The following is a 13073-nucleotide window of genomic DNA, read 5'->3' on the forward strand; positions in this document are numbered from 1 at the left end:
TTTACTGCATACTTGCTGCCCGCCAGCAGTTGTCCCGATTAGCATCATCTTCACAACCATCTATTGAAGCAGTCTGACTCTTGTCTTTCATAGCTAAAAAAAAAAAAAAAACAGCACTGGGACTGATATTTGGTGCAGAGGTTAATACCTGCCTGGGAAGCCAGCATGCCTGGGTTTAAGTTCCAGCCGGCTTCTGATCTGGCTTCTTGCAAATTGCATCCTGGGAGGCAGCAATGATGGCTCAGCTGCTCCCACTGGGAGACCCTGAACGAGTCCCAGCTCCTGGCTTTGACCCTGGCTGGCCCTGGCTATCATCATCATTGGGGGAATGAGTGAGCGGACGGAAGGAGTTCTAAAAACAAAGTGTGAATAAAATACTTACCCTGTGGTTACACTGCCAGCCGCGTCAGAACTGGACCCCATGCTGTCTGCGCTCTTAGTAGTGCAGCCGTGCTGCGTGTTGTGATGAGAAGCATGGGGGTGCACTTCTGAAAGGGTATTCTAGAGGATAGACTCCTTAGCTGAGTCTTGACAGATGGAAGAGAGGTTTGGAAGATCTGGAGGGGAATCCGGTGGAGGAGGATGGGGCAGCGGGCAGACAGCCTGGGCGGTGGCAGTGAGCAGTGCTGGAAGTGCGTGCGAGTAGTCCTCAGGGAACGGCTGCCAGTCGAAGCATCTGGACCAGGCTCCTGCAAAACCATGGTGAGGACCCGGCGCCGGCCCGGGACTCCGCGAACAGCCTGGCTTCGGGACCAGTCCGGGAACTCTCATTTAGCTCATGTGTGGGGATTTCAAAGAGGTAGTGGGAAACGGAATTTAAAGCCCATTCTGGGTGCAGAAGATTTGAAATTCATGCATTGTTTTTTCATTGCATGTTTCTGTGAAATATTTTTTAAGATTTTTTTTTTATTTATTTATTTGAAAGAGTTACAGAGGCAGAGAGAGGTCTTCCATCCACTGGTGCACTCCCCAGATGGCTGCAATGGCCGGAGCTAGACTGATCCAAAGCCAGGAGTCAGGAGATTCTTCCGGGTCTCCCACGTGGGTGCAGGGACCTGAGCACTTGGGCCATCGTCTTCTGCTGCTCTCCCAGCTGTTAGCAGGGAGTTGGATGGGAAGAGGAGCAACTAGAACATGAGCTGGCACCCATACGTAATGCTGGTGCCGCAGGTAGAGGCTTATCCCAGTACTCCACAGCGCCGGCCCCTTCTGTGGACCCCCTCATAGTTTTACAGACAGTATTAGCGTCGTTTTCCGGCTTGGGTCTTTGTCTCTTGCACACTGTTGGAAGATTCTTGCAGGCAGACACACAGTCGCTTCCTCAGTGTTCCTTTGGCACCAGGCATGTTGCAGTTATTTTTGGCCAAGTGGCTGCATCCTGCAGCCTCATCAGAGGCTGAGCAGGGAGGGGTGGCAGGCCTTGGGTCCCTTGGCATCGCACCACAAGCTCTGTATCTCTGTGGGCAATGCCGCTGCCGGCCATGAGGCTGTCAGGTGCAGGAGGAGCAGCCTCACTTAGCAGCAGGTGCCAGAGTGGGTGGCTCAGGAGCCTGTGTGGCTAAAAACACCCCTTAACGGGCCTCAAAGGTGGGCCTGCCGGCTTCCTTGTTCAGACCAAGTCCCGGCCGTCTGTTAGCCGGCTGCCAGTGACCTTTCCTTACAGAGGAAAGGTGCCTGGGGTGCGGAAAACCCCTACAGAAGCAGGCGCCTCACGTTCCCAGTTCTCCCTAGGTTTCCACAAGCAGGAAATGCTTCAGAACAAAAACAAAAGCAAAAGGCTTTCTTGGCATGTTTTGATAGCCGCAAGATCCGGAAATCCCAAAGCCTGCGGTGCTAAAGTGAGCTGTGAGCGCCGGCCGAGTCTCATTTGCGCCTCCGGCAGACGGGACAGTGGGCAGAGATGGCGCAGATGCAGCCGGCCTGGAAGCCGTGCCTTCTGGGAGTGGGGGAGGGGGGAAGGTACACCTGGCTTTGAATCTCGGCTTCTGTGGGTTTGGGCCAGGTTACTTGGCACTGGTTAGGTAAGTTCTCATCTGCCTGTCCCTTCTGTAGAACTGTCTCAATGTTTTGAGGATAATGAGGAGCTAACTACACCTAAACAGCATCCTGCCAACAGTAGACTTTTTTTTTTTTAAAGATTTATTTATTTATTTGAGAGGCAGAGGCAGAAAGAGAGGGCTTCCTTCCGCTGGTTCACTCCCCAGATGGCTGCAACGGCCGGAGCCGGGCCTGTCCACAGCCAAGAGCCAGGAGTGTCTTCAGGGTCTCTGACATGGATGCAGGGGCCCAAGGACTTGGGCCGTTTTCCACTGATTTCCCAGGCCATAGTGGAGAGATGGATTGGAGTGGAGCAGCTGGGACTTGAACCGGCACCCATATGGGATGCCAGCACTGAAGGTGGCAGCTTTACATGCTATGCCACAGCGCCGGCCCCAAGAGTAGACATTTCAGTGCATCGTGCTTTTCATCTTTGCACCAAAATGAAGTGTGCTAAGAGATTATCAGAGAGCTTAGGGGAGCAAGAGTTTCAGTGCAATTAGGGAGTTAATTGCTGTTGATTAAAATCTAGGGGGAATTTGCTGAATTTCCTCCAAGCAAATGGCCATAATCACTTGGTTGAAAAGAACCTTATTTGTAAATAACAAGTGTAGTCATAGGGAGAAATTTTCTTCCCTTAGTGGGGTTGAGTAGCTATGGAGAAATCTGCCTTAATCAAGGGGCTGACGCCTAACACACGCTGAGTCTCCTGGGCCAGGGTGGGCCTCACCAGGGCCTAAATTTGGGGGCCCACTTCCTGCCGAGTTGGATCAAGAAACACCAGGAGGAGCTGTCCGCAAAGTGATTTATTTTACAGCAAATATGCAGGTCATGGGAAAAGATTTCCACAGCCCCGGCTCCTCTAAAAGGGATATGGTGGCTTTTATTTTTTGGGGAAGTGGATCATCACGTGTAGGGGTGGGTGCGAGCCCAGCATACACAGTTCACAACACAGCTCCAACACAGGTTGTGTGATAGGATAACGACGCCTGAGTGTCTCCCAGGGCCGGGAGCTTGGCATGAGTGAAGCAGTGGGGTGTGTCGCGGCCCGGGTGGCTGGGGATTGCGTCTCTTCCCTGAAATGTGACTGACAGTGACTGCTCAGGGCATTTAGCTGGTGACAGCCAGGCTGGAAAGGTGGGAACGGAGGAGCCCACGTGGGTGGCTGGTCCCCATGAGACCCACTGTGCCACGTTTCTCCCTCCCTCCCCCACAAAGGCGTTGGTGAAGGCTGCGTCTGTTACCAATGGATGGGACTGTGTCCCGCCTTCCGCTGGGTAAGGGCTCTGTGCCTGCAAGGCTTCCTCCACTTAAAGCTGTGCTCCTCCTTGGTGGGTCCCTGCTTTCCTTGCACTAGCGAGTACTTCCCAGACTGTCCTCTCGGCACGCCCATGTACTGTTCTCGGTGGGTTCCATGTCTTGAAGCACTGCTCAAACTTTAAGGCGCGAGTAAGTAACCCGGGTGTCCAGGGTCCAGGGTGGGGTCTAGGATTCTCTGTTTCCAGCCAAGGCCCAATGAATATGGTCCTGTTGCTCCGCCGGTGGCCTTTGAATCGCCAGTCTATCTGTCAGCTTCTCCTTCCTGTGATAAAATACTCAAGCAACTAACTTACAAAGAGGAAAGGTTAATTTAGCTCACGGTGCTGGAGGTTCAAGCCCGAGGTCAGGCAGCCCCATGGGTCTGGCCTCTAATGGAAGGCAGTAGATGGCACTGGTGGAACACTTGCAGAGAACAGACCACATGGTGAACCAAGGAACAGGTAGGGGTAAGAGGAAGGACGAGGGGGCACGGGGTACTGAGCCACACAGCCGCCATTTTGTTGCCTGTCTAGGAAGTTGGTAACTCTTTGAGGGGTCACAAAATATTTGCCCTTTTGTGTCTGATTTAGAAAATGAAAAATCTGGCCGGCGCCGCGGCTCACTAGGCTAATCTTCCGCCTAGCGGCGCCGGCACACCGGGTTCTAGTCCCGGTCGGGGCGCCAGATTCTGTCCCGGTTGCCCCTCTTCCAGGCCAGCCCTCTGCTGTGATGGCTCCTGCCATCGGATCAGCGTGGTGCGCCGGCCGCAGCGCGCTGGCCGCGGCGGCCATTGGAGGGTGAACCAACGGCAAAAAGGAAGACCTTTCTCTCTGTCTCTCTCTCTCACTGTCCACTCTGCCTGTCAAAAAAAAAAGAAAATGAAAAATCTTTTTTTTTTTTTAATTTATTTATTTGAGAGGTAGAGTTACAGACAGTGAGGGAGAGAGACAGAGAGAAAGATCTTCATTCCATTGGTTCACTCCCCAGATGGCCACAACAGTCAGAGCTGCACCAATCCGAAGCCAGGAGCCAGGTGCCTCTTCCCAGTCTCCCATGCGGGTGCAGGGGCCCAAGCACTTGGGCCATCCTCTACTTTTTTTTTTTTTTTTTTTTTTTTTTTTTTGACAGGCAGAGTGGACAGTGAGAGAGAGAGACAAAAAGGTTCACCCTTCAGTGGCCATCGCGGCCGGCGCACCGCGCTGATCCGATGGCAGGAGCCAGGTACTTATCCTGGCCTCCCATGGGATGCAGGGCCCAAGCACTTGGGCCATCCTCCACTGCACTCCCTGGCCACAGCAGAGAGCTGGCCTGGAAGAGGGGCAACCGGGACAGAATCTGGCACCCCAACCGGGACTAGAACCCGGTGTGCCGGCTCCGCAAGGCGGAGGATTAGCCTAGTGAGCCGCGGCGCCGGCCCATCCTCTACTTCTTTCCCAGTCCACAGCAGAGAGCTGGATTGGAAGAGGAGCAGCCGGAACTAGAACCCGGCACACATATGGGATGCCAGTGCTGCAGGCGGAGGATTAATCTACTGTGCCACAGAGCCGGCCCTGAAAAGTCTTTATCAACCTGGGCCTGAGCCCTAAATATTTCATTACCTTGGGGTCTGTTGTTGTTGTTGTTGTTTTTATGTACTTGAGAGAGAGTTCATGTCTGCTGGTTCACTCCCCCAGACACCTACAACGGCCAGGGCTGACCAGACACCAAAGCCAGGAATCAGAAACTCAGTCCAGTCTCCATCTAGATGTCAGGGACCCAGCTGCTGGAGGCCTCCCCGCAGCCTCCCAGGATCTGCGTGGGCGGGAAGCTGGAGTCCGGAGCAGGGGCCGGGAGTTGAGCCTAATGGCGTGGGCGGAACTCCTGCTGTATTCTGTTCTCCCAGTCTCACTAATGGAGATCTTAATTATGCAGCTTCGGAACTACCCCTTCATGGTTGTTTATGGGCACTTAGGGATATATATTTATTATTTATTTGAGAGGTACAGTTGCAGACTGTGAGAGGGGGAGAGACAGAGAAAGGTCTTCCATCTGCTGGTTCACTCCGATTGGTGGCATTTCTAGGAAGAGCAGCAAAGGACTGCACACCCCGCTGACCTGGCCCCAGTTCTCTGTGGGGATGGAGGCAGTCACATTATCGGCACGATGCCATCAGTATGAGGCACTTCCCCTCACTATTGTCAGAAGATCAAGTCACACTGACCTGCTTGATGCTGCAACAGGCCTTCCTCATCTCTTTATTTTCCAATATCAGTCCACTCATTCATTCCATCAAGCAGCAGAATTTTATTCCAACCGTGCCAGAATTGTCCAAGGCCCCAGGGATTCCAGAGGCCTTCTGAGGCCTCGGGTCTTCCCGCGGAGAATTGACCGGCAATGAGTGAAGCCTGCCACCAGTGCCCTGGCTGCCCCGTCGCTGTGAGTCCCTTGTCCCTAGGGCCCCGAAGTGGAGGTTGGGGACTCATGACGAGAGATTACACGGCTGTAGGATGATACAGACTGCAGCCTACCTGTTGGCTTGAGACTAATTCCCCGAAGCTTCCATTTCTAGAAGCTAAGTGTTTCAGAGTAGAGAAAGGTGACATCTCCTGAGCAAAGCAACTTAGCATGAAAGACTTCTCATAGAAATAAAATCTGGAGTATTTCAGGCTAGTTGGCTTCTTGACTCTCAACATAGCAAACTGTATATCTTAAACTAAAAATGTCTGAAAATTCAAGTAGCAGGTAGATTTTTTCCTCTTCCCAGAGGGAAACAGCAAACACGATACTGAGCCTATCATAAAAAATGAAGATTCAGGGGCCAGCGCTGTGGTACGGCAGGTAAAGCCACCATTTGCAGTGCCGACATCCCATAAGGGCACCAGTTCCAGTCCTAGCTGCTCCACTTCTCATCCAGCTCCCTGCTAATGCCCCTGGGAAAGCCATAGAAGATGGCCCAAGTGCTTGGGACCCTGCCACCCACATGGGAGACCCAGATGAGGTTCTAGGCTCCTGGCTTTGACCTGGCCCAGCCCTAGCCATTGTGGCCATTTGAGGAGTGAACCAGTGGATGGAGGGTCTCTGTCTCTCGTTCTCCCTCTAACTCTGCCTTTCAAATAACTAAAATCTTTGGAAAAAAAAAAAATGGAGATTCAAGCATGGGCGAGTGCTGTTTGCATGTGGCTTGAGTGCGTTCCCAAGGTTCACGTGCAGGAAGCCTGATTCCCAGGGTGGTGACGTTGAGGGGGTAGAACCTACAAGAGGCGGGGCCTAGGGGAAGATGGTTAGGTCACAGAGGGTGCAGCCATCGGAAGGGATCAGTATAGTTGTCACAGGACCACAGTAGGTCCCACAGAGCAGGTTGGCTTCCTGTCACCCTGGGATCTCCACAGCCACACCCACCACCACCACTGTGATGGCACATGCAGTGAGGCTGAGCCAGAGGCCAGCCTTCCAAACTACAAGCTAAATAAACCACTCCTCTCTCTGTACCTTACCCAGCCTCGGGCATTCTATTGTAGCAACAGAGAGCAAACCAACACCAGCATGTAAGGAGTCAACACGACACAGTCAACAACACACAGACACCACCGGGGCTGACCACTTGTGTCCTCCCGCGTGGCAGCCTTGAAGTTCTCAGAAATGCCTTTGGGATCTCCCTCGCCTCGCCCTGATGAATAGAACCTGGCCGACTTCTATTCGTACTGACCTTGCCGGCCAGCAGTCACTTGGCCACACCGCTAGTCTGATCTCCTGAACGTGCTTCTCCACTCTCCATGGCCAGGCTGTGAACTGTTCAAGTCTTTCCACTCTGCTTCTCCTTCAGTTACGACTTGCATCTTTAAGCTGTGTCTCTGCTCTCACGGATCACTGGCTGCGGTTGAAGGTCGCCGTGCCCCAGGCTGGGTGCTTTGCTGCTTGGAGGATTCCTCTGCTGGGTGACCCCGGCACACAGGGCAGCTGCGTCTTCACTGCTGTGGACCAGGGACGGCCTCCACTCCGTTCCTTGTTCCTATCTGGGACCTCGTCTGAGTGGACTTCACGGTCCATGTTTGCCCAGTATCCTGAGGGTATCCGGGTAGGTCCTCTCCAGGAAGTTGTAGTCTGCCTAGGCCTGTCTCCTGAGCCCCTACTGGAAGAATTGCCCAGGCTTCCTCAGGTCTGCTCCTTCTAGAACCTTCCAGCCTGTTCCTGTCCCATTCCAGAGCCGCCTCTGTGTCTCGGCCTGCCTTGGGTTATCACAAGAAAAAATCTAAGACAGGGTCGCTGATAAGGAAACCTGTTTTCCCTGGAGGCTGGGGGGTCCAGCATTGAAGGTTATACCGAATGAGGGCCTTTTCGCTAGTCATACCTGCCAGAGGGCCTCACAGGTCAAGACGGAGCGAGCGAGTGTGCAAACCCTTCTTAGCAGGCCACTAGGCTGACCATGGGCCCCCTCCACGACCTCATCCAGCCCTGACAGCCCCTAAGATTATCAGCAGAGGCAGTCGGAGCTTAAGTTTCCAACACGGGAACTTCTCTGGGACACATGCGGACCGTTACCGGCTTTGTCTCGGTAAAATCCTCGTGAGCCTTCCGAAAGTGGGCAGTGGGAGAGCTGCATGGCTCCTGGAGAGAATCCCACATGGCCATGCGGCCCCCAGGACACTTCTCCCCACCGCTGGGCAGGTGTAGGGAGCAGGGGTCTACCTCCTGTCTCCTCCACTGCCTCCATTTCTCCTCTGTGCCTTGCCCATGTCCATAGAAGGAAAAACTTGACTGATGAGCAATCACTCTCACAATGCAGCTGCTTAGTGTGCACCTTTGCATGCCCCGCCTCCCCCTGCCCATCAGCTTCCTGCAGGATACTGTCCTGCACAGTGTCACACAGCTGTTTGTGTGACCTGGAGGAGGTCTCTGTGTCACAGTGGAGGGCTCATCATTTACTCAGCCGTCACCAAGCCAGGAGCAGGGCTCAGCTCCTGGGCGAGTGAGCCCCACTGGGAGCACAGAAGCTCACACGGAAGTGGTGGTGTAGACAGATCACTTTGAGCGAGTGGTGAGTGCAGCCATGGATGTATTCACGGGGCGTTCTGAGCACACGGGAAAGTGAAGGCCGAGCTTGGAGAGGAGAGCTGGCTGCGGTGGGTGCTTGGGGAAGAGATGAGGTGGGGCTGGGCTCATTGCCACCAACAGGCATTAGGGGCTCCTTCACCCCTTCCCACAAAAGGCCTCGGGAACGCGGGAGCCCAGCCAGTCACGACTGAGCCCACACAGCTGCCTTCACTTCCTGCCGGCCCTCACAGCAACAGCGCTGCTGTCTCCCTGTAGCCTGCCCACAGACACCTGGCCTCAACTTTGCTCTGCTCCCCCAAGCCTGGCGTCCTCGTCCCCCACACATCCAGGCTGGGGCGCGGGGCAGGGGGCGGTGAAGACCCTGCTAGAGATGAGGACCTGTGGGGCCGGTATTGTGGCACATCGCATGTCAGAGTGTTAGTTCAAATCCCAGCTCCTCTGCTTCCAATCCAGCTCCCTGGGAGGCAGCAGATGATGACCCAAGTGCTAGGACCCTGCCACCCGCCTAGGAGACCCAGATGGAGTTCCAGGTGCCTGGCTCCAGCCATTGCAGCAGTTTGGGAAGTGAGCCAGTGAAGATGAGACTGAAAGGAGAGGAAATCAAACAGTGGTCAGGAGCTTCCTCTCCCCTTTGCCAGAACCAGCCTATGGACAAGCGCATGTTCGCTCGCTGTCTCGGAAATAAATGAGCTGGTCCAACTGGCTCCCAGGTGTAGCCTCCTCTGCCTGTCCATACTCAAGGCCACCACTAGAGCCCTCCAGCCAGCCACTGAGGTCTTGAGCAGGTGCAGTCCCCTGGGAATTGTCTGCAAAGCACAGGGCTCCAGCGCTAAGCAAAAGCAGCTTTCTACAGCAGGTCTATGGGACAGGATTTCACCGTTTCTGCTCTGACACACCCAGCATCTCTTCTTCCTTCTTGTCTTTCTTGTGTGCCGCCTTGCATTTCAGATTGCCAGGAGCACCTGCAGGCATGCCGCAAGATGCAGCCTGGGGGCCCTGGCCAGTGTTTTCAGACTGGCCTAGAATCCTGGTCGGTGCATTTTCCAGTTTCCTGGAGAAGGGGTGGGAGGGAACCTCTGTCACTGCCGCCACCGCCCAGCTTCTCTTCAGGATCAAAGGAGGTAGAGTAGAAACAGCCGTAGATGGGGAGACAGATGGGCGCCATGGGAGGTACAGGCACCTGTCACTCCTGCTTGTGATTCGAAGCAGAACAGCACCCCACTGCTCTGCTTTTTCTATGACCGGGAGTCTGACTCCTTCTGTTCCCAGGCCAGGTGCTTCTGCCTCACCAGGCTAGCCACAGCGAGCACAGATCTTCCCTGGAAGCTGCACGAGGTACAGATTCTTGTCCCCCTCGTAAGACAGGCATTCCCCAATGCCCTTCCCTGAGGCACCTGAGCTGTGCCCCACCCCACCTCCCACCACGCCATTGCCCGAGGCCTTGCAGATCAGCTAAGCCCAACTCTAACAACACAGCCAGAGGCTCTCTGCTGTGTTCCTTCCCTGGGCTTGGGAGGCCTGGGGAGATTGCTCTAGGAAATACCACTGCTACTGCTACTGCTACTGCTACTGCTACTGCTACTGCTACTGCTACTGCTACTGCTACTGCTACTGCTACTGCTACTGTTGGTTTAGGGCTGGCTTTCTTGTGTGGGATCCCAGGGCTCTCTGGTAGGTTCCTTGTGGCCTTGCTGTGAGCTCTGGGCCTCATACTAGGCAAGACACAAAGATGTGTGCAACAGGCCCTGTGCCCCCAAGAGCTTACCCTCTAAAAGGAGGGTGGTGGTGGGAGCAAGAACCACAGTCAGCAGTTGGCAGGAGGGCGGGAGCGTCTGCTTTCTGGTGGCTGGGAGATCTCTGAGCAACAGAGCCCTGTTTGACTCACAGTTCTAAAGGCTGGGAAGCCCAAGGCGGAGGAGGGCCTCATGCTGCATCCTAACATAGCAGAACGGTTCCCGGAAGGGTGAGCAGGCACACGCAGAAGGCAGCGAGAGACGCGGGGCTTGCTTCCTACCAGCCACCCCAGGCCAGGCGCAGGTCCCACTTCACAACCTAACTCAACGTCTTAAAGGCCCTGCCTCCCAGCGTGACCACGGTGGCGATCACACTTCAGCCACGAGTGTCAGAGGATGCAAACCCTACTCAGACGCTAGCAGCTGACAGTTCAGTAGCTGGCGCCCAGGAGACCACTCTGTGAGGATCAGCTCACTGACTCCTCAGAGTGAGGGGTGCATACTGAGGGGGATGCCACAAAATCCCGCTGCAGGGGCTTTCCCTTGTGGAGGGAGGGGACGAGCCCCGAAGCTGCCCTTTGGGGGCCAGACGAGCTGCTCAAGTCTTTAAGCAAGAGCCAATCTTGATCCGAAGTCTTTGGTAGAGAGAACTTAAGTGGCTTATAGAAGGTAAGAAGTTGGAGCGCATGGGCTGTTAGGGCCCTGAGACTGTTCTGTACGATTCACAGTGGGGAGCACGTTGTCAGTCTATGGCCATGGAAACTCACAGCACGATCAACTCCAAGAGCGAACCGTAATCAACTCGAGATGTCAGTTAACTCTCACGTGGAACTGGATCACCAGTTATGATCAATGTAGCACACGGATGCAAGAAGTGACTCACAGGGGAAAGAAGGGGTGGGGGTGGAGGCTGGGCCCGGATCAAGACTGCTGTAAAAGAAAAACTGTTAATTACTTTTTTTAAATCTTTCATTAGCAATATAAGAGGATAGATGTGTACAGAAGAAAAATTCAAGATTTCAAATATAGCATTTTAAAAGCAATTGTTTCAAATGAACGTTTCATACTTGACAACAAAGTTAGTTTTTCCTGCACAGTAAAGGTTGTTCTCCATAGCTGAGTGTGTACAGCTTTATAAAACCCACACACCAGGGGCCAGTGTTGTGGCATAGTGGGTAAAGCCGCAGCCTGCAGTGCCAGCATCCCATATGGGCACCAGTTCGAGTCCCAGCTGCTCCACTTCCGATCCAGCTCTCTGCTATGGCCTGGGAAAGCAGTAGAAGATGGCCCAAGTCCTTGGGCCCCTGCACCCACGTGGGAGACCTGGAAGAAGCTCCTGGCTTCTGGCTTCAGATGGGCCCAGCTCTGGCTGTTGTGGCAATCTAGGGAGTGAACCACTGGATGGAAGACCTCTCTCTCTCTGTCTCTCCCTCTCCTTGTTAGCAGGGCTGTGTGAGTTGTTCTCTCTGCAATGCCCTTAGACTTGGGACCACCTTCCTCTCCCATGGCATTGGTAAACAAGTCCACTCAAACCTGCCCTTGGTCAGCGGCACAGGTTCTCCCCCTCTCTGAGATGCTCTCACTGTTCTTTGTTTCCCATTCTGATTGTGCTGCAATCAACTTGTAGCAAATGATCTTCCCTGGTCCCTCAACTGGCATTCAGTTCACCTACTGAGAGTTCTAGTGGAAGCTCCTCGATTTATGATGGGGTCATTTCAGTAAACCCATGTTATGCTCAAAACATGGTAAATCCACCATCCATTTTTTTAAAAAGATTTATTTATTTACTTGAAAGTCGGAGTTACAGAGAGGCAGAGGAAGAGACAGAGAAACAGAGAGAGACAGGGAGGGAAAAAGTCTCCCATCTACTGGTTCACTCCCCAAATGGCCACAACGGCCAGAGCTGAGCCAATCCAAAGCCAGGAGCCAGGAGCTTCTTTCAGGTCTCCCACATGGGTGCAGGGGCCCAAACACCTGCACCATCTTCCACTGCTTTCCCAGACTATGGTAGAGAGCTGGATCAGAAGTGGAGCAGCCAGGACTTGAACTGGCACCCATATGGGATGCCGATGCTGCAGGCGGCGGCTTTACCCCTATGCCACACCACCAGCCCCCCAACATGCATTTAATACCCTTCACGTATGGAACACCCGAGGTCGCCAGCAGCGCACCTTGCCCAGCACAGGTTGCACCCCTGGTGACCCTGGTGCTTAGTGGGCACTGGTGACCGTGGGGCTTAGTGGGAGCTGTACTCACAGCCTAGAGAGGGTTGGACAGCACAGCACTAGCCCAGGTCAAGATAAACCATCAGGATCCCAAAGATGGTCAACACTGAACAGATCTTGCTTTCCCACCATTGTAAAGTGAAAAACTCCTGAGTTGAACCAGTAACACTGAGTGCTTACTCAATGCCAGGCAGCTGGGTCCCATGGGAAGACAGGCAGCCCGCCTCAGAGCTAAGGGGCAGGGAGCTCTGCTTGGAATGCCCGTTGGACGTCTTGGGGAGAGACGTGGCGAGAACAGGTGAAGAGCAGCAGTGGAGAGGATGACAGGATGGGGTGGGTAGTGTCTTGTTCTGCTTGGTCCTGTCTCCCACTGGTCACACACGAAGGCTGCCTGCTTTGCAGGGAATCCTCGCATCCTGATCGGCTCCCTGTTGCTTCCCAAGCTGCCCTCCTCTCATTTAGACCAGTGTTCCTGACACCTGCAACCCAGCAGTGTCTCCAGCGGGCCTCAGGCGCTCCAGGAATACCAGAGGGAAGAGCCGTGAAGCTGTTAGAGTCGCACTTCAGAAACTGGAAATACACGATAATGATTTCATAGAAATCCCATTTTCTTTCCTTGTTTTTTTTTTTTTCTTTAGTGACTTCTTTTGTTTATTTGGAAGACCAGAAAGAGAAGGAAAGCCAGAGAGAGAGAGAGAGTGGTCTTTCATCTGCTAGTTCACTCCCCAGATGGCTGCCATGGCCAGAG

The 13073-nt window shown here is 53.9% G+C and overlaps 1 protein-coding gene across 1 annotated transcript in view; it reads left to right on the forward strand.

The window, feature by feature from the left end:
* C1H9orf153 (chromosome 1 C9orf153 homolog) overlaps nucleotides 1–13073 on the forward strand; it is a 47362-nt gene that overhangs the window by 13133 nt on the left and 21156 nt on the right. The gene's annotated exons all lie outside the window — the stretch shown is intronic.

Source organism: Oryctolagus cuniculus, chromosome 1, assembly GCF_051225735.1.
Source record: "Oryctolagus cuniculus isolate XC-2025 breed Fujian yellow rabbit chromosome 1, ASM5122573v1, whole genome shotgun sequence".
In the NCBI taxonomy this organism is placed as follows: domain Eukaryota; kingdom Metazoa; phylum Chordata; class Mammalia; order Lagomorpha; family Leporidae; genus Oryctolagus; species Oryctolagus cuniculus.